Source organism: Kogia breviceps, chromosome 7, assembly GCF_026419965.1.
Source record: "Kogia breviceps isolate mKogBre1 chromosome 7, mKogBre1 haplotype 1, whole genome shotgun sequence".
NCBI lineage: Eukaryota > Metazoa > Chordata > Mammalia > Artiodactyla > Physeteridae > Kogia > Kogia breviceps.
In genome coordinates this window covers 101,753,590-101,776,279 of record NC_081316.1, presented here as the reverse complement: position 1 = coordinate 101,776,279, position 22,690 = coordinate 101,753,590, and the positions used below count along the sequence as shown (strand labels likewise).

General features: G+C 42.2%; 1 protein-coding gene across 2 annotated transcripts in view; it reads right to left on the bottom strand.

The window, feature by feature from the left end:
• Positions 1–10,508: 10,508 nt before the first annotated feature.
• The window catches only part of PTS (6-pyruvoyltetrahydropterin synthase), a 300,260-nt gene continuing 288,078 nt past the window's right edge, over positions 10,509–22,690 (bottom strand). For both annotated transcript variants that reach the window (XR_010841574.1, XR_010841575.1), the window contains 2 exons: positions 12,516–12,600; positions 10,509–11,113 (listed from right to left, as the gene is read on the bottom strand). The gene's annotated coding sequence lies outside the window, so the exon portion shown is untranslated. The remainder of the gene's footprint in view (positions 11,114–12,515; positions 12,601–22,690) is intronic.

Below are 22,690 nucleotides of genomic sequence, written 5' to 3'. Positions count from 1 at the left end.
GGATCCTGGTGGCTGCAGGCTTCTTTATTGGTGAAGGGTGTGTGAAGCAGAGGTGATGGGTGTGTGTGTTCAAGATTAGAGAAGCCAAGAAGTCAAACAGCTCTGTCCCAAAAGGAGAAGGGTAGAGAGGCATCCTGAAGGAAGGAAGGATGATCCCAGAGCAAAAACACGGGGATGGAGAAACCAACAAGAGGCCAGATGCTGGTGACCAGGGAGAGGACATCAAAGGAGAACTTGGGGGACAGAGCAGCTGCTGCCTTCTCCAGTTTCTACTATAATATCTTAAGTACAATCTATGTTTCCTAAATGCCTTCTGGAACAAATTTGGGAGGAAGAGTTGAGTCTACTTTAAGATTAGTTTGGAAGGGCAGAAGCTGTCCTCTGCTGCAGCTGGATAACCTCAGTATTGAAAGGGATCCAAAGAGGATCCAAGTCTTTGCCAGGAATCCTCTCCCCTATTTCTCCAGATAGATAGCTGGCTTCTGTTTGAACACAAAGTGACTAGGCAGTCACTCCTTCCTAAGGCAGCAGTTCAAATGCTGAGGATGCTTTCCTTATAGTGAGAGCCAATCTACCTATGACATCCATCCCCTGGGCCATGGTCTTCACTGGGAAGTTACATAGACTAGATTGGTTCCTCATCACGTGAGAGCCCACTAGATCCATAAAGACAGTCTTCTCACGCATATCACTGTCCTCATTCATCCATGTATGCATTCCCTCTCCAAATGCTCCCTGCAAACCTGCTCTGTGATGCGCAGTGACTGGGCCTTGGCAAGACAGCCATAAAGAAAGCCAGACTTGCCCCCAGCAGCCCGGGACTTCCTGTGGGAGTCAGAGAGTGTATAGACAATGTCAACACACATTAGAAACTGAGAGAAGGGCCCATCCTTCGAGGGCATTTTAAGAATCCACTAAAATGAAGTTAGCTGTATTTTTATAAAGTTATTTTTAGTGTACAAGCTTCTAGCTGTAGCTTTTCCATCCCAGGCCGTGATCCAGAGGGGAGCATTGTAAATAAGAACAAGGGGGTCCGGCAGGCTAGAAGGAGGAATGCCAAGCTGGTGGATAGACTCTGCCATCTAGATCCAACCGCCCCACACACAGCTGTTACCTCAAGAGATTAAGTCTCCAAAGAGGAGTTGGGGAGAAGGGAGAGAAAATAGCTCCCTGGTCCTCTGGCCAAGTCAACAAGGAAGATGGTATCTCTCCAGTCCATGTCCAGAGTTCCCCCCTGGCCCCTCGGGACCTCTGATTCTTAACAACAGAAGCATCCCACCAGGCACCAAGGAGCAGGACGTAACAGCTGGGATTTTTCTACGCTGGAGACACTTGGGGGCTTTGAATTTGTTCTCTCTCAGCTCTTCCTCAGGAATTTGAGGCACAAACTTCTTGGCTGGTCAGGTTGCAGAACTGGTAGTCAGCAAAATAAGAAATGCCTGGAAAATGACCTTGGTTAGACACAGGTTTACTAAACTCTTGCCAAGTGGTTCAAGCCTCCCTCAGTTTGTTCGACTGGCAGGGTTCTGAAGGCCAAATAACCTTCAACCTAGGGAAGAAGGCACTTGGTTCTGTAGGCAGCAGAAGTGCCAAGCGTGGACCAACCTAGCCACCAGCAGAGACCCATTGCCCGGGAAGGCTAGACCACTGCCCACAGTCACTGCTGCCCTTTGTTGTCTTAGAAGGTAGAATCTAGGACAACAAAATACTCAAACATTTCTGTTGATTCCATTATTTGTTTTGGCTTTGGGAATCAACCGTTAATTATAGAGTCCTGGGGCCCAAAGTGGTTTTGAGATAGCATTTTGTCTTTACTCTACCTCCTTACCAAGCCATCTTAAACAGGGGAGGATCTGTCCTCCACTAACATAAAAGTAAACAAATGTGGGAACGTAAAGCAGTGTGGTCACTTTGCAAACCAGTTTAGCAATTCCTTATAGTAATAAACATAGAGTTTTGACCCATCTATTACACTCCTAGATAACTACCCAAGAGAAATGAAAACATATGTCCACAGAAAAAGTTATATGTGAATGTTCATAGCAGCGTTACTCATATGAGCCCAAAATGGAACCAGCCCAAATATCCATCATCTGATGAATGGATAAACAAAATGTGGTATATCTATCCAAATAAGGGAATATTATTCATCAATAATAGGAATGAAGTACTGTTACATGCTACAACCTAGGTAAAACTTGGAAACATTATGCGAAGCAAAAGAAGCCACTCACAAAAGGCCACATACTGTATGATTTCATTTATGTGAAATGTCTAAAATAGGCAAATCTATAAAGAAAGAAAATAGAGTAGTAATTGCCTATGGCTGGGAGGCAGGGAAAGTAGGGGTTGGGTGTGGAGTAAATGCTAATAAGTATTCTTTGGGGGGTGATAAAATATTCTAAAATTGGATTATGGTAATGATTGTACAACCATTGAACTGTGTACTTTAAACAGGTTTACTTTATGATATGTAAATTATATATCAAGACAACTGTAGAAGAAAGAGGAGGGGAACAGGGTGGGGGGAGGAGGAAGAGAAGAAGAACAAGGAGAAAATTTTAAAGCCACAGAGGATAGTTTTCTGATGCCAAGGGTAATATACTCTAGTCCCCAGATAGTGCATGCCTCCATGTGTGTGTGTATGTGTGTGTGTGTGTACTCCCTAGGCTCAGTCACAAACACTCCAAGTATAGTAGACTGTTAATATTTTGGTGGCCACCAATAAGCCATGCCTTCTTGACATCACAGCCTCTTTGTGTAGCCCCCTCCCACAGGAACTCTGGGCTCAGCCATTGTCTTGCTTTGATCAATTGGACATGAGCAAGAATGACTCAAACAGTCTGAATTAGTGCTTGCACACTGAGGCTTGTCCTCTTGGAATGCTCTCACTTGGATCCCTGAGCCACTATAAGAATAGGTCCAGCAACACAGAAAGACCACATGGAAAGAGAGAGAATGCCCCAGCCAGCCCCCAACTACTCCAGCTACCCCAGCTGAGGGGAAGCCATGAAGTGAAGAATTCATCTTGGGTAGTCTAGCCCCAGCAGCCATTCACAGAACCAAAGAACCACCCAGCGAAACTCAGCCCCAAGTGCAGAATCATGAAAAATGAAACATCGTCATGGTGTAAGCTATTAAGTTTTGCAGTGGTTTCTTATGCAATAAATATCAAAGTACCCAGAAAGACCTGCCAACCTCCACTCTGTCACTCACTTGATTTGATGATGGACTTCCCTCTGATGCCCTTGAATTCTATGCTGGATCCAAAGAGAAGCAGAATTTTAATGTATGTGCAACGTGCCATTTGTCACTGTTGTTTAGTGCAATTTAACACAATATTTGTCTGATTGGCATATCAGTTACTTCGCATCACTACGAACTGGCTGTGCCGGGATTCTGATTGATTATGGTTATTATACTAATGGCTGGAAAAATGAATTTCATCAGGAAAGATGTTTTGTAGCCACAGTGACGGGCCTTGTGTGTTTACTTATGAAATATCATACTGCACACTGAGTGCCAGTCCTAGAGGACCCTGGGCCTGGGATGCTGGAGCTGATTAGACACACCTGCGATGAGGGATTAACGTGCCACCAAGAGACAGAAACACTGTTTTAAACCTTTTCCCCAGAGTCTTCTCACTTTTCCCATTGATTGCATCATCTTAACAAGCAGAGTGTTTAGGAAAAAAATTTCATCTATCTCCATTGCTGGGTGGCCCTACCCTCAAAAGACGACACAGGTAGGAACTTCCAGAAACATGTGACTTTGCTAACAATCATCTGTTTGCCTGTTCTGTGATTGCTGCAGTATGTGTCTGTTTTGAAAATATGAGCAGTACACATGTTTTCTTGTGTAATGAAACATTTTGACGGTTAAGACTATGCCAGATAAAGGGTTTGGTTTGGAGTCTATTTGAAAAGTTGGAATTTTGATGGATATTTTAAAAGGTAAACCTGGAAAATCTGGAGCTGCAAACAGTATTTTCTCTCCCTAGCAGGTCCTCATCCCCCAATTCAATTAACTGCCTCATTTCCCACTTTATCTCAGCACAGTCACAGCTTTGCACCTGAAGTGCAGGGTCTCGGTAGAAGGGAGGTCATCTCTGTGCTAAATTGAAGGCTTGTTTCGAATTCTTGACAGCAGGTTGGAGGAATTGCTGGTCCTCCCTGGACCCAGCTTCTCCACGGACTCATTAGACTCCCCGAGACTTCCCAGGACCTTTACCACTGAAGAGAGAAAATGAGATTTGCCGGATGGTTCTTTGCAGTGGCCGAGCTCTCACAATAACACAACATTAATGAAATTCACCTTCCCAGCCCTTTAATTGCTTCTAGTAGCACTTCACTTACAATCAATGTTCTGTCCCCACTGCAATCTTCTGGTTTTGAAAAATAATAGTGTGACACACGCTTCTATTGGAAGACATAGGACTGGCCACACTCCTTAGCACCCCGTGGATCAGCCCCACCTGAAGCACACACACCAATGATCAACAAATGGAAAGGACATAACAGCTGAGAAGGAGTCTCTGTAATTGAGTTGCATAATGAGAGGAAACAGAAGAAGAGCTTCTGTTAATAACGACACAGTAACTGGAGGTCACCCAGAGAGAGCCCTGCAACACTCAACATTCACACTAGCTATGCACAAAAACCATTGTAGATCTTTCTAAAGGACTCATGTGGGCAGTAGTGAGGTTGTTTAACAGATTTGTCTGGTACCAGCAGAATGTCCTTCCACCCTAGGGTGAACTGGGCCAGCCTAAAGCACTTCACCGTGAGAGAAAAATTTTTGATTGGAGTCAGGGGGTAATTAATGCAAAGTCCAATTGTACACCATGAACTCCAGAGCCATTTTTTAGACATTTTCTTCTATACAAAATATATGCAAGTGGTTCCCTCCTAAGGAACAGGAAGCATTATATCCAAGCCAAGGGCGGGACTGACAGGCCCGGGGGTGCAGGGGGAAGGTGGGGCGCAGGGGGCAGAGTCTAGGAAGTGTGTCCAATTGGATATATGGGTCTCATCAATGCCATTTGAAAAAATAATCCTCAGCTCTTTTCCTTTGCCCACCCCTATCCCATGGGCTGGATTGAGGGAAATTCATTATTGTTTAATGAGTCAATATCAAATTCTAATAAAAAGATAATTTTTTAAATCCCATTGTGTGGATGGCTCATTATCACATCCAGATAACTCCTGAGTATATTAAAATTGTTCATTGCCATAAATTATAATGGTATCAAAATAGATTTCTTTTGTAAAGGAACTTCCATTAATATGATTTATATAACCACCACAAAATGAGATTTGCACAGGGATAATGTGGAGGTGATGTTATTAACACCTCATGTAGGTCAGATTTTTAGGCTCCTTTAAGCATCCAGGGTAAGAAGACACTCTTCCAACTAAGGGTGTGGCTGCAGATGGGACTCTGCACATTGCAGGCTTGTTCTCGAAGCTTCCTGCCTCCACTGCTGTCTCCGATTTCCTCCCCCATGTGCCTACCCGAACTCCATAGATTAGAAACACAAGACAGTTCTGACTCACTATCACCTTCACAAAGGAAAACTGAAATTCAGACCTAACCACATGTGAGATTGCAAGGAGCTTAAGGTCAAAGGCTGTGTCTCTTGTGCCCCTGGTTCCAGCTACAGCCTTGGGCATGGTAGATCCTGGGAAACTTTCTAAAATGAGTTAAGTGAATAAGGTGAAAATATAAGATCTTTATTTCTACTTGCATTAAACCAGTAGGTAAGGGGCTCCTCCAAGTCAGGGACTATACTGGGTTGAATAGTACCCCCTCCAAATTCATGCCCAGTTGGAATCTGTGAATGTGACCTGATTTGGAAATAGGGTCTTTGTAGATGTGATCATGTCAAGATGAGGCCATACTAGATGAGAATGGGCTCTAAATCCAATATGATTGATGTCCGTATAAAAAGAGAGATATTTGGACAGAGGGATATGGCACACGGCTGAAAAGAACATGTGAAAACAAAGACAGAGATTGGAGTGATGCATCTACAAACCAAGGAATGCCAAGGATTATCCACATCCAGCAGAAGCTAGAAGAAGCAAGGAAGGATTCTTCCCAAAATCTTCAGAGGAAGCATGGCCCTGTCAACATTTTGATTTTGGACTTCTAGCCAACAGAATTGTGAGACAATAAATTTCTGTCATTTGAAGACACCCAATTTGTGACACTTTGTTACAGCAGCCCTAGGAAACTAATACAGGGACCCTTGGAGGAAGGTATTTGATGCCTCCCTCAGGGCCCAGAGACAATCCCAGAAGAACTCGGTGAGAAAGCAGACAAGTGTAGACCACTTTCCAGGAGGCTTATGTAAGGAAGGGCCATGCTGGTGCCATCTGCTGGTTCTGCCCTCACCCCTTTTCTCAGTCAACAGAAAGAAGAAAAGAGACACAGGTCACCCATGGTGACTCACCAAACATTCTTGCTTCAAGTGCTTTGACCTCCATAATCCCCATGGCCTTTACCCTCAAACACACCAGGCTCCACACCCCTAACTCCATGCTTCCTGTCTAAAAAGCCTACTACTCCTCTGTGCTTAGCCTCCCACCCTGATGGCCATCTCACTACAGTAATCACATGTATTCACCCATTTGTTCAATCCATCAATCTAGAATCGGGCACCAAGACAATTCAGGTATGACTTGGCGTAAGTTTGGTCCCCTCTGAGGTCACCCTGCAGGTGTGAGCTGCTGTCTGTTCTTCCGAGGGTCGCCAGCAATGCTGTCCCATGTAACTTCCTGTAATGATAGAAATGTTCCATGTCTGCGCCGTCCACTAGTCACTAGTGTGACTAAGACACTGAATTTTTAATCACATTTAATTTTAACTTTAATTAAATTAAATTTAAATAGTTACTATATGTGGTTCTTGGCTACCGTAGTAGATTGTTCAGGTCTAGAAGCAATTTTTTAATCAGACACAAACACACAGACACAAAGAGCCCTAGAGATATCACACACACACTCACACATACCTCCCAAGGATGAACATTAATTCTCAGAGCATAAGAAAGAAAAGAAACCTTACCAACTATTCCATAATTTGCAAAGCCATCTCAGCCCACAATGGAGTTAATAAACTACGTCACTATGAGCACCAGTATTAGTTTAATTCTTCTCCCCCAGTCCCCAAACTCCTTCCAAATTGTACCCCTTTGCACCACTGAGAATAAAAAATGGACCTATTACTAACTTCCCACTCCTTCATGGCTGTTCCTTTGGCTACATAAAGACCCTGCTGATGATGTGAAATCACCATTTACAAGGGCTTGATTAAGAAAGTTCTTAAACAAGGTGCCATTCTTTTTCCCAGTCTGGGGGAAGGATAATTGGAGGAGGGGAGATTGCTCCTCCAGTTGCTGTGATTCCATCATTAATCCCCTCAGCTTTATCTCTGGCCACTCTCTTTCTAGAGCTTTCACCTCAGCAGCATAAAGTGGTGGGTTTGAATCTCACCTCTGCTATTTTCCTGGATCTGGTTCCAACCTCTGTTCCTCACAGGCATGTGAGTTTCATCAGTTCTCAGAGCGTTCACAGCAGGGGTCAAATGCACACTATCTGTGCAGAGTAAATGGAGAAAGGACTATGAAATGCCTGGTCAAAATCCCTATTTCTCTCTCTCTCCTTTCCTAAGTAGGCCTTCTTCAAGAGAAATCTGCATCCTCCCTATGCACGGATATTGAGAAGTTGGGAGACATCTTCCATAAAGCACGTGCAGGAAGCAACAGCCCCATGCTGGTTCCATGAGGACTCACCACATGGCGCTGAACACCCAGATGCCAGCGGTTGTCCAAATGGCTGACGTTTTCCCCCATATCGCCAAGGGAAGAAGCATGGTCTGGGAAGAGGTGTGTGTGTGTGTGGTTTGCTCTGATCACAGTAATGAAAGCATTACAGCGTGGAAGCTACACAGACTTCCTGGTCCAGCGCAGTCAGATAGAAAGGTTTTCAGCTTCTGTCTCCACACCGGCAGGCCTCTGGTCCTGAAATAAGCTCAGGGCTTGTTTCTCTGACTTGAATCATGGCCAAGGGAGCCTTTTAAGATCTTTCACATCTCAGGGCGGCTCTCTGTAGGGCCCTGTTTGATCAATAATAAAGCAGCCATCAGACGCTCTGGCTGAGCACAAAATGGAGCTTGATTTTCAGAGAGACACCAACGTCGAGGATGATTCCTGGGGGCACTCTGCTTCATGCAGGTGCAGGGCTGAGCTCTGGGTCTGGTGACACCTCAGCTAAGTCCCCTGATGGGAGCACGAGTGACTGTGACAGTGGAAAAGCCTGGTTTGCCTGCTAGTGATTTCACCCTTCACGTGGTTCGTGGGCTGCAAGGATGGCAGGAGTCTCTGTACTTTCTGCCTGTGTACAGGGCAAAGTTGGACCCCAAGGCTGTGTTCAGTGGTGCCCCTTTGCCATTCCCCCATTGTCACCCTCATCCTCCTTCCTCCCTACCCCTAACCCAACAGAATATGTGTTAAAAACAATTGCATTTCAATGCATATGAAAAATACATAAATATGTCAGATACACTTGCTCCTTTTTAAAATGCTTATTAATTTATTCAACAAATATTTACTGAGTTTACTGAATGCCAGAATCTGTATTAGACCTGGGGATACAAGAGGGAGACAGACATCAAAACAAGTCTTTGCCGTGAGTATTAAAATAGATGCCGGGCGGTGAAGTGTGATCTTCAGAATCAGACAGATGTGGGTGTGAAGGCCAGCATTCCAGGGCACCAGTCCCCGGGCTCCCAGTCCTGTCCCACTGGCCATTCTCTTTTTGTATTTTTTTGCTGGTTCCTCACTATCTTCCCCACCCTTAAGCAGAGAAGGGGTCCCAGGCTGCAGCCTTCTCTTTTCCAGCTATACACACTCCTCAGGTAATCTCTGAGGGCTTCAGATATTATCTCTATGTTACAACTCTCGCTTGTTCCTTGAGGTTTGAGAAATTGATTTCTCACCGCCTGACCTGTTCTCAAAACTCCAGATTCATATAGCCAACTGCCTACTTGCCATCTCCCTTCGTCTCCTCGTCTGCTGGAGATCTCACACTCGGCTCCCAAAGCGACCCCCGTCTTTCCTGACTAAGCCTGGTCCTCCTATTCTTCCCATCTCAGCTGATGGCAGCTGCAGCCTTCTAATTGCTCAGGCCAGGACCCTTGGAGTCATCCTTGACTCCGGCCCTCCCCCACACCCCACATCCAACCCATCAGCAAATCCTTTTAGCTCTGCCTCCAAGACCTATCCGTCACTGTTACGGCCCTAGCCTAAGGCCTCACTGTCTCTCTCCCAGATTATTGTAATAACTTTGTAACTGGGTTCTCTGCTTCTGGCTCTGCCTGCCCACTTTATTCTCAATAAGTGTCCAGACTTATCCTTTTAAGACCCAGACAGATAACATCACTGCTCTTCTCCAATCCCTCCAAAGGCTTCCCATCAATCTGAGGAAATGACCCAGAGCCCTCACTCCTGCACCTACCCTCTCACCATGCTCCGTGCACATTGCTTTCCTGCCTTGTCCTTGAACATGCTGTGTAGGGTCTTCTCTTCCCCCAGGTATCCTCAGGGCTCTCGCCCTCACCGTCTTCTAGTCTCCGCTAAAAGTCAGAGAGGTCCTCCCCTCACCACCCTCTAAAATAGCACCCCACCTCCCACGTACTCACTGTGAACTTAACTTGCCTTGTTTTGCTTCACAGCACTATCCCCTATGGCACAGGTAGACTGGGTTTCTTATTTGTTTATTGCCTTTTTTTCCCTTGCTAGCATCCACTCCATAGATCAGATTCTTCTTGTGTTACCCAAGACTGTATTCCCAGAGCCTAGAAGAGTGCCACCACGTAGCCGGAGTTCAATAGAGGTCTGTTGAATAGATGAACAAGTAAAATAACTTTTATTTAATAATAACGGAGGGCTTCCCTGGTGGCGCAGTGGTTGGGAGTCCGCCTGCCGATGCAGGGGACGCGGGTTCGTGCCCCGGTCCGGGAGGATCCCAGGTGCCGCGGAGCGGCTGGGCCCGTGAGCCGTGGCCGCTGGGCCTGCGCGTCCGGAGCCTGTGCTCCGCAACGGGAGAGGCCACAACAGTGAGAGGCCCGCGTACCGCAAATAATAATAATAATAATAATGGAGAAGAATCTAAGATGCCAGGTGCCTGCCCAGCTCAGGGTCCACTTCTGAGCAAAGGTGTCACAAGCAGTTCCTTCCACACGGTTTGCCATGTTCTGGATCATGTGACCCTGTGACCCTGGCCACTGCTGATTGAACCAGAGATCTGCGATGCTGGCGAGGGCTGCTCCTGCCTCTCCCCACTGCAGCCCTGCCTCTCCCCACCTCCCTTCTCCCTGTTCCCCAGACAGCTGACACATTTGAACTAAAATGATGCTGCTCAATAGAAATATCACATGAGCCATATACGTAATTTAAAATTTTCTGGTAACCATGTTTTTAAAATGGAACAAGAGACAAGTGACATGGATTGTAATAATTTATTTTACCGAATATATCTAAAATGTTATCATTTAAACAAATAAGCAATATACAAAATATTAATAAGGTACTTTACATTCTTTTGTACTACGTCTTCACAATCAGGTTTGTATTATACACTTAACGAGACATCTCACTTCACACTTGCCATGTTTTCAAGTGTTCAGTGGCCACATGTAGCTAGTGGCTCCCATGTTAGACAGTGAGGCTCTAAGAGGGTCACATTTCATGGTCAGGATCAATGTTTGTGTCCTTCGCTTCTGCTTCCTTTCTTCCAACTAGTTGGTTCCATAAGCGGGACTAGCTTCTCAGATGATACTGGATGTTTCCCACCTGGCAGGGCTTGTGCCCTTGAGTCAGGCCTGGCTCCCCTCTTGCATCCTCCATTCCAGCCTCTCTACCTGAGAAGACTGGTTGGACAGACCCAGGGGGAAGAAGCTGGAAGCCTCACTGAACATCTTCAGCTTCAGCCACATTTTCCAAGGCAATTTTTACCATCGTGTGGTAGACAAGATAATGCTTAATACAAATAGTGCTTTGTTTTCCATTTGGCTCTTTTCCTTTCTGGTATCTTCCCTCAGCAGGGAACCCCTGCGTAGAGAAGGAATGAGTGGTAGGATTCAGACACCAAAATCCCATCTGCAAGACCAAACAGGTTTCTGACTCATAACATGACATGACTCGGCAGGAAGATAAGGACCAAAGAAGGTTCCATCCTGCACTGATGATTCAACTAGCCCAAGGGGGTCCTCTGAGATAAGCTGTAGGGAAGGCAGGAGTGGAGAAACTTCAGATAGAAAGAAGAAAGCAGTATCCATGGGATTTGAAGTTATGAGGGAAGAGCAGCCCTGAGGGGTAGAGAAGCTGAGTACAGGGAGGGAGGTTTATCATGCTCTTTGAAGAATAAGCTGTTAAAAGAAAGCAGAAGCTGACCCACAAGGAAAGGAGAGACTGCTGGAGTGGCTGTTTCTTCTGGACAACATTCCTGGTCTGCAGGAAGTCTGCCTGCAGTGTTTTCTGTGGTCCCCCACCTGCCCCTGTGTCCTGCAACACATCGCCAGCATCTGGGGCATCCCAAATGCACCTCTATTCTTTATCACCCAGAAAGGCGCACTCCTCCTTTTCCCCACAAATGGCTAAGGCTCTGTTGATTGGACAAAATTGTTTCTGGCTCCTGTATGCCTTGATCTTATTCTATCCCAGAGCTCCTCAGCTATTCAGAGAAACAACATTCCAGAGACCCATTCTCTCTTTGTCTTCAAAAATATCTGGACATGCCTGAATGCCAGGGGTGGACACTTAAATTCAGGCTGGGAAGTCCCCCCCCCCAAATACTGGCAAGTGGAGGGATTTGTATGGGAGCAGAAAAACCAGCTCTGGCTCTGACCCGGCGAGATGGCGCCATGCTGTCTACCTCATCGCCCAGCAGGGCCCTGGGCCTGGCCGCTCAGACTCCACCACCACCACTAGTGCCCTTTATAGTCAATGACTTAGCAACACTTGGCTCCTTTCTTTGCAGACCTCATTACGGAACACTTGTTAAGCAGTTGTTATTTAAAATTCTCTGCTGGGTGTTATAACAAGGGGGGGGGGGTAGGTTAGCTTATGTGGATGTGGTACTTTGCCCACTGGGAGCTTGAAATCTTATTTCAAAAAGAAAATAAGAAAATTTTACCGGAGAAAGATGAGATGATATCATTCCCCATGGTTTAGACTTTAGTCTCTGAGAGCCTCTATTGCCTGTGTTAATGTTCTGGCTGTAATACCATAATTGCTGCCAGTTGGAGTATACGCTGTATTGTCAGCACTTTCCTTGTGCATAATCTGTGCTAAGCCACCCTTTAAAGTTTCCTTTGCTATTATTGCCTCCTCTCCTTAATTAATTCCTTTGTTTAACATCCATGCAATTTTATCAACATGTTTCATTTTATTCCTAAATGCAGCCTGTAATCCAACAAGAGATGGAAAAAAAGAAAACAAAACACCTAATTACCTTTAAACAGTTTGTCAGTTAGGTCTTCAGCACTTGCAGCCCTCTTCTACCTCGTTTTTTGTCACCGTCACCCCAGCACTCACCTCTGACAAAGAAAACAAAAGGGAATGAATAGAACTATCTCAACAAGGAGACAGCCTCTCTGGTTTATACATGGCTGGAGTGAGAGAGAGGCTGTCTGTACTCCATGCCAGAGGCAAAGGGAATGAGAAAGAACTGAGCAGTGTGGACGGAGGTATGCCACGAAGAGGGACCTAGACATTGACCTACCCCAAGCTGAATATTCACAAGTTGATTTTGGTTTTTAGATCTTTTTCAAATGATGATACAAAATTCTAAAAAATCAAAAATCAAAACTACTCTTACGATTCTCTCTGTTTTGGATTTTCATGCTTCGGTTTCTACCTTCACCCCACATCACTATCACTAATGAATGGATGTAATATGCTCTTAAAACAGTGTTCCTCTTTATTTGTAGCGAAGAGCCCTTACCGGAGAGCAAGTTATATGCCAGGAATTCTCCTAGTTTGTCAAAGTGCATTGTGAAAGTCTTTTAAAAAAATCTATAACCAATTCATTTTAGTGCTTTTTTTGTTAAGAAATTACTGTTCACCTCTCAGTTATTTTTGCAGAACATAGGGAGTGACAGGAATTCTGAAATCAGGGAACAATAGCCATGCTGCTAAAGACTCAATCTGGTGGCCAATACAACAATCACGATAATAATAATAATGGCTCTATCTATTAGGAATTGTGTTCAGCTGCTACAAACAGAGACCAGACCACAGTGCCTTGAATACACATGGGTTTACTCGTGTAAAAGAAATGTGGAGGCTGGTATGTTGCCTCCCTCATTATCAAGACACAGAAGCCTTTTATCTTTCTACTTAGCCATGTTTTTTTTTTTAATATTTATTTATTTGTTTGTTTATGCTGGGTCTTAGTTGCGGCAGGTGGGCTCCTTAGTTGCAGCTCACTGTCTACTTAGTAGCAGCACGTGGGCTCCTTTCTACTCAGCCATCTTTGTTTCATGGCTTCCATTTTTAAGATTCCAGTACATCTATTGGTGTCCCAGCCATCATGTCCATATTTCAGACAGGAAGGATAAAGAAGGAGGAAAGGGGGAAAAGGCACGCGCTAGCTGTATATCCCATCCTTAAGGGGCTGTTCCAAATCTATTGCTTTATTCCTTTCCCCCACAAAATCATTTTGCATCCCATCAACCTTTTTAAAGATTTACATTTCTAGTATATTCATCTTAACTCGAAAGTTTCCTGTAGAGACTCATGTTGTCTTTGCCGTTGTTGGTTGTCCAATAATATCCAATCTCCTTCTCCTCTTGGAGGACCACCCCCCCTTGTCATTGTGTGTCATCTTATCAGGAACAGGGCCCTGCTTCCCACTACAAACCCAAAGGAACAATATCCTTCCCTCCCTGCCTTTTGATAATTGTGAAAACATGGGACCCACTCAGTCAGTCATGACAATCAGACACTACTATTCAGTAGCTTCAGTCTTAGAGAAATGACACATGAAAAAGGAATGAAGAGAACTGCATCACAAAGGCAGCAGCAGCATCTAGCAGTGGAGTCCAGTGGTGGCACAAAGTATCCAGCAGCAAGCGTGGAAGTGCTCTGGCCAGACAAGTCCTGCTAAAAGCAGTTGTTGAGCTTCCTATTCTTGGTCCTCCAGGGCTGCTCAGTTCCTGTCTGTCTGCCACACCTGATCCTCTAGCTACTTGATGGTTCTGGGCTCCCTTTGTCTTTTCAGTACACCCTGTTTTGCTTAAGATAGCCAGAGATGGTTTAGTTTACATGCAACCAAAAGCACCCAAACAGATAGAATTAAGGATATAGATACTATTATTCTAGTCCATGCGCTTTGGTTACCAGAAATAGAAGCCCACGCAACTTACCTCAGGTATGGATGCAAGGCCTAAAATCACAGACACAGAGACTGAGGCACTGTGGGAGAAGATACTTGGAAATTGCTAGGAACAAAAGCTGACCCGCAGAGGCCACATGTATGCTCAACTCTTTCAGTCTTTTTGCATAAAATCTCTTTTCCTCTGCTTTATTGATCAGCTTCCTTTGTTTACTCACAGTTTCTTTATCTCCATAACTTTTACTTCCTCTTTCTGATTCTTACATGGAATCTATATGACCTTTTTACAGACATGCTATGATTGAAGCATTTCAGTTTCAAGCTCCATCTCTCTATCTAAAATCTTGACAGAAGAACTGATGAGGGATTAGATAGGGATATACCCCAGTCAAATCAGCTATAAGAGGGAAATGGGACACATGACTGGGTATACGCCTTCAGTGGGGGCTCCCAGATTAGGTCTGTGAGCAGGGAAGGCAGTAGAAAATTTCAAATACAGGGATGCTTGTGACATGATGTACATGATGTTGTGCTATGCTGTGGTATGAAGGCCTAGGTATGGCACAATTTTTGCAAGGCATACCTGAGATGCTCAAACAATTAAATATTTTGAGTACCCACCATGTTCAAGGTACAGGACTAGAAGCTGAGGAGATTATAAAGAAGATAATATGTGCCTTCCCTCAAAGACTTCACAACACACACACACATACAAAATGTTAAGGAATGAATTAACATATACCTGGTTAACTGTTAAACTTGTATTACCCACAAAGTGGTGGAAGACTTCAAAAGAAAGAAAGGTCATATTGAGCTTTGGTGATAAGGGTAGCCTATATAGAGATGTTACCTTGAGGGAAGAGGTGGAGTTTATTGATTGATAAGAGATAAGATTATTGATAAGAAGAAAAAAGGTGGAGTTGATTGATAAGAGGTCAGTGATAATGAATGGTAGAAGTGGGGTAGAAGTGTGGACATCTGAATGTGCTGAAAGACAAAATTTGAAGCAGTGAGACCCAGAAAATGAAGATCATCCATTTAAAAATTTTACCTGGTACAATCACAGTACTAAAGTAACCTGTAGGTTTATCAATGTATACAGGGGAAAAAGGGAAAGACATATGAATTTAAATTTGAGAAGTGAAGATGGGAGACTTAAGGTTCTGATAATGGCAAACTATATCATTAGAACCAAATATGATACTGAAAATCTGAGGAATATATGAGAACATCTGCTTGAAGCATCAGAGAACTAAACAAACAAACAAATAAACCAAAAATATAGGGTAAAATTACTGCTCCAGGATTTGGGGGAAATGATGGAACCCCTGGGAGATGAACTGGCATATAGGGCTGCTTTTCAAAACCCTTGGGATGTTTGCTAACTCCAGAGGGGGTGACCTATAAGCTGATAAATGCCTCTAACTGTCTTGTGGGGTCAAAAAAAAAAAAAAAAAAAAAAGAGATTACTAGTCCAGAGGTCAGCACAGGAAAAGTCCTGATGAATTCTCTTGGGTTGGGACTCAAAAGAATACAGAACTTCCTAGGGACTCCAAATAATTTCAGACCCTAAAATTGAGCTGAGATAATCTCAAATTGTTAGTACTCTCAAGTACCTAGCAGAAACAAAAATAAATCTTCTTTGGAAAGAGATAACATTTTCAACCTCAAAGTATTCCTACAAGCAATTTTGCAAAACAATACCCAGCATGCAATCAAAAATAACCAGCCATATGAGGAAAAAAGACTACATGGACAACACTAGCAAGAGGAGCAAGCAATCAAATCAGGCCCACAGAGGCTACAGATATTAGTTTTATCACACTTAAACTGCTAAATAATTGTGCTTCTTATGTTCAAGAATATAAAAGATAAGATCAAAAATTTTGGCCAAGAACTAGAAACTTTAAGATGGAATTTCTGGAACAAAATTCTGTAATAATTGAAAATTACATACCAACCCAACTGAAAGTTAAACAGCATATTAGCAAAGATGAAAGGACAATTCATGAAGAAAATTTCCAGAAAGGAACAGGAAACAAAGGAATGAAAAATACAAAGGAAAGAATAAGAGATATAGAAGATATAATGAGAAGGTCCAATATGAATTTAATTAAAGTCCCAAAAGGAGAAGAGATGGAAAACAGGATAGAAGCAAAAGTTGAAAAGACTGTGGCTAAGAATTTTCCAAAACTGATGAAAGACATCAAAATTATGGGTTTAAGAATTCATATTCAGAATAAATTCACAACTAGGCAAAACATTCATAAACTTCTGAAAATTAAACACACACAAAAATATCTTAATACCAGCCAGAGAAAATATCAGGTTACTTCCAAAGGACCCCTTACTCAATATCTAAAGAATATCTACAAATCAATTAAAATTAAAAAGACAAACAACCCCATAGAATAAAGGACAAGAAATTTGAACAAGCACTTCACAAAATAGGATATCCAAAGGGCATAAACTTACAAAAACATGCTCGACTTCATTAATAACAAGAAAATATAAATTAAAATTATAATGATATTCCATAACACACTCACTAAAATGGCTTTTAAGTAGACAATATAAAATGTTGATGAAGACGTGGAGCAAAGGGAACTCTCATATGCTTACGGTACAACTTTCAAAAACTGAAGTTTAACAAACCTATGCTCTATGACTCAGTAATTTCAAGCATAAGCACCAAGAAACACATATAAGAAAATTCATGGCAGCTCTATTTGTAACAGCCCCAAACTGGAAACTACATAAATGCCTATGGATAGCAGGATGGATAAAGACTGCAGTATATTCACACAAAAAAAGCAATACACAGCTTTATTGAAAAAAAAAAAAAACTTTATTAAAAATAAACTCACTGCAGCTACATGCAATAAAATGAATGAATCTCAAACAATGTTGAGCAAAACAGTCAGACACAAAAGAATGCATAATTTATTACATAAATTTCAAAAAGTGTGCATAACTAGTGTTTAGGAATGTATAAATAGTAGTAAAGTAATGATTTCCATAAAAGTCAAGGGATTAGTACCTTTGGGGAAAAAGACAGGTAATGATTATGGGGTACTTCTGAGGTGCTAGGCACCTTTTTTAACTCAAGGGTTGTTTTACATGTGTTCATTTTGTGACAAATAATTGATCTGGACACTATTGTTTACTTTTCTATGTTAAATTTCACAGCGAAAAAATCAAAGTTTTCAAGAAAAGAAACAGGGTCAGGCTTTCTTATAACTATTATATATTGCATACTTACTGTGTGTCAGGTACTCCGTTAAGCATTTTACATAAGCTCCTTCATATAATCATCCTAACGAGCCAGAGAGGTACATTTTATCTCTGCCCCTCTCCCCATTTACTGAGCCTTAATTTCCTTAACCGAAAGATGGGAATAATATTATCCCACCTGAAGAGGTTATTGTAGGAACTGAATGAGATATATGCAAACAGCCTAAGTGTCTGACACATAGGAAGTTCTGTTTAAGGGTTAGCTATTATTTAATTAGCATACTGAGACTCAATGAAATCAAGGAGCTTGCACAAGTCCACACAGATAATGAGAGAGAAGCTAGAATTTGAGCCAATATCAGAGTCACAGCTGGTGCCCTTTCCTCTTCACCAGGGTAGTGCATCCCTCTGTCTGTCTAATGTCAGACACCAAAGCTATTCAGTTGTAGAACTGGGGAGCTGAGATTCCAGCTGGCCTCAGCCTGCCCCTTCCTCTGGGAGAGCAGTGGGATTGTTCTCTACATGAACTGATATCACTTACTCACCTTCATTTTTTTAAGGAGTGCAGGTTGTCTCATTTCATATCCCAGGCTAACTTAGTAAAGGTAATGCTTTTTATGTGTGGGAAGCCAGAGATGATGAGCTCTGTAATTGTGCCTTCCATGAGAGGAGGGTCACAGCCAGCCATGAGACTCCTCTGCAGCCCTTCCAAACAACACTTGTGGGCTCAGAACCACTATAATGGCATCAAGCATCTGAAGATGGACAGCTTGACAGAACCCAGGGCTGGTTGTTTAGCAGATGCCAGAGGATTGAGTTGCTGGAACTCAGAGAAGTGATTGATGGAATGGAGATGGGGAGAGAAAGCAGGGCAGGTTCAGAAGGGGAAAAAATATTTTTCTTCATCTCAGTTTTCTCCTTTCTTTCTTCCTTTATGTCTATTTTTGCCATCTCCCATTTGAATGAAATTATATTCTTATTTTTTTATACATTTATTTATTATTTTTGGCTTCATTGGGTCTTTGCTGCTGCACGTGGCCCTCTCTAGTTGTGGCGAGCAGAGGCCACTCCTCGCCACAGTGTGTGGGCCTCTCATCACGATGGTACCTCTTGCTGCGGAGCTCGGGCTCCAGAGCGCAGGCTCAGCAGTTGTGGCACAAGGGCCAAGTTGCTCTGTGGCATGTGGGATCCTCCCGCACCAGGGCTCGAACCTGTGTCCCCTGCATTGGCAGGCAGACTCCCAACCACTGCACCACCAGGAAAGCCCTGAAATTATGTTCTTGAAGCTGGTCATGGTTGTCTTTCCTTCTCTCTCCCACTTACTCTTAACCTAATTCCACTTGTTAAACCAGCCAAGACCCTATAATATTTTACAGGTTACAAAGAGTTTTCACATGTATGATTTCTCATAAAAACTGTGTTGGAGACTTCATGTTTAAGCTCTGCCATGTAAAAAGCTTGGAAGTCATCACTCACCTTTACAACAAGAAAACGCTGAACAAATGGAAAATCAATGTCTTTTCTTGGACCCATCTGAGGAACACACTTCTGTAATTCCACTGGGCATTATCTTTAGACTCGTAACCCTGTAAATATGATGGGGAAGCGAAAAGCAAAACAAACACACAAAACATTGGTTTCTATCTGACACCTGCTGTCTATTCAGAGGGTTCATATCTGATCAGAATTAATGTGGCAGATGGAGCCAAATGAATAGTGACTGTTACCTTCCTCGAATTATTTCAGGTTATTCTGTATCTTCAACCATATATCAGGAAGAATAAAATGGGAAACACACATACAGAGTGTAATCATTTATGAAAAAAGATAACTTAGAGAAGTCATGACTATAGATCTAGCAGACCCAAAGCACCAGGCCGAGAATCTGATGAATTCTATGAAACATTTAAGAAAGAAATAACACCAATTTTCCACAATCGTTTCCAGAAAATGGAAGCAGAAGGAACACTTCCTAACTTATTCTATTAGGTTAGCATTATCCTAACACTAAAACCAATTAAAGACACTACAGGAAAGGAAAATTACAGCCAATGCCTCTGATGAACATAGCCACAAAAATCCTCAATAAAATATTAGCAAATCAAATCCAACAATTTATAAAAAAGAATCACACATCACAACCAAGTGAGATTTATTTCATGTATGCAAGGCTTGTTCAGCATTCAAAAATCAACCAATGTAACCCACCATATTAGCAAGCTGAAGAAAAAAATCATATGATCACAACAATTGATGCAGAAAAGCATTTGACAAAATCCAACACCCAATCATGAACAATCTCTCAGCAAACTAGAAATTAATAGGAACTTTCTCAACTTTATAAAGAACACCTATAAAAACTTAGAGCTACCCAGAATTAATGGCAAAAGACTGAACACTTTCCCTCTAAAATTAGTAACAAGTGAAAGATGTCCTTTCTCACCACTCCTATTCAACATCATACTGGAAGTCTTAGCTAATACAATAAGAAAAGAAAACAAAAAGTATACAGATGTGAAAGAAAGAAAACTGTCTTTATTCACAGATAACATGATAGTCTATGTAGAAAATCCAAAAATCTACAAAACAAAAAATCTGGAACTAATAACAAGTACAGCAAGGTCTCAGGACACAAGTTCAATATACAAAAGTCAAATGCTTTCCTATTTACTGGCAATGAACAATTGGAATTGGAATTTTTTTAAAATACCATTTACAACAGCACCTAGGTATAAATCTAAAGATATAGGCATAGGATCTGTATGTGGAAAAATACAAAACATTGGTGAAATAAATCAAAGAAGATCTAAATAAATGGAAAGATATTCCATGTTGATGAATTAAAAGACTCAATATTGGTAAGATTTTGTAACAGGGAAGAACAAAATCTGACTCCATGTTGGATCTGTTTCTTTTACTTTGACCTTTGCTTTCCACTGCTTTTATTCTGCCTCTAGCTATAGGCATACATAACGGCCTGCCTTGGGAACCCTGCCCCTCTGCCTGAATGTTAACTAAAGTGTCTTTGTTCAGCTCACAGGGAAACACCCTGACCCTGTCCACCTGTGAATGGCTACAGAAAAGAAGAAATTAACACATCCCCTCCCTGAGGCTGGCCAAAACCAGGAGATATTTTGTAAGGCTTATGGCCTTTTTACTTTACTTCCTCACCTCCTCCCCTTCTCTGTTCTATAAAAGAAACTAGCATCCAGACCCTGATAAGATGGCACTCTAGGACACTAATCTGCCTTCTTCTCAGATGCCCAGCTTTCTGAATAAAGTCGCTATTCCTTGCCTCAACACGTTGTCTCCTGACTATTGGCCTGTTGTACAGCGAACAGACTGCACTTGGATTTTATAACAATTTCAGTCCTTTCCAACTTGATCTCTAGATTCAATGTAATCCCAATCAAAATCCCAGCAAACTGTTGTGTAAATAGTAACAAACTGTTTGTAAAGTTTATGTGGTGCTGTTGACTGAATTATGTCCCCCTCAAAATTCATATGTTGAAGTCCCAACCCCCAATGTGACTCTATTTGGAGATAGGGCTTTTGTGAAAGTAATTAAGCTTAAAAAAGTTCATCAGAGTAGGACCCTGGTCTGACAGGATTAGTGTCCTTATAAGAAGAAACGCCAGGTCTTGCTCTCTTCTACCACATGAGGACACAGTAAGAAGGAGGCGGTCTACAAACCAAGGAAAGAGCTCTCACTAGAACCCATCCATGCTGACACATTGGTCTCGGAATTCCAGCATCCAGAACTGTGGGAAAATTAATTTCTGTTGTTTAAGCCACCCAGTCTGTGGTGTTTTATTATGGCAGCCCAAGCAGACTAATTCCTATGGAAAAGCAAAAAACCTAGAGTATCCAAAACAATCCTGAAGAAGAACAACAAAGTTGGAAGACTCACACTGCCTGATTTTAAGACTTACTACAAATCTACAGTAATCAACACAGCATGGTATTGATGAAAGAACAGACACATAGATCAGTGGAACCCAGAAGCAAGAGCCCAGAGATAGACCCACACAAATATAGTCAATTGAGTTTTGACAAAGGTGCAAAGGAATTTGATGGAGAAAGAATTCTTTTCAACATAATGCAAAATATGAACCCAGACACAGACCTTACACCTTACACAAAAATTAGCTTGAAATGAATCATAGAGCTAAATGTAAAATGTAAAACTATAAAACTTCTAAAAGAAAACATAGGAGAAAATCTACATAATATTGGGTTTGATGATGAGTTTTTAGATACGACATCAAAAGCACAATTTATGAAAGAAAAACAGTGATGCTGGACTCCATTAAAGAAAAAAAAAACTTCTGCTCTAAAAAAGACATTGTTAAGAGAATGGAAAAAAAAACCCCACAGACTCAGAGAAAATATTTGCAAAACATATATCACATAAATGACTTCTATCCAAAATATGCAAAGAACTCTTCAAATTCAACAATAAGTAAACAAACAATCCAATTAAAACTAAAGCAACAGCCTAAGTGGCCAAAGCTGGAACTATTTAAGCAATAAAATAAGTCATGTAGTATTGGATTAGAACCTAAAGCGTAAAATAAATATCCATGATTTCATACTGATATAAATAAATGGCAGAAAAGAAATAAAATCCTTAATGCAGAAGAATCCCAAGTAATTTATGTAGATACTCTGCCCTCAGGGAGATGTAACATCACCCCCCCCCTTAAGTGTAGGCTGTGCAGAGTAACTTCTTTCCAAAGTGTTTAGCATGGAAAGGGGTAAAGGGGTGCAAAGCAACGTATTTCTACAGGAGTAACTTTAGCCAAGTGATCAAGGTCAACATCAACAATGATAAGCCATGGTGATAGTATGTATCCTGATATGATGCGATGAAAATGGTACTTTACCTATGTGGTCTTCCTCCCCAAACCCCATCAAGAGTATTCAAGAGTAAACACCAGACAAATCCCAGTTGAGAGACATTCTACAAAATACCTCATCCATACTCATCAAAACTGTCAAAGTCATCAAAAACAAACTCTGAGAAACTGTCACAGCCAAAATGAGACATGACAACT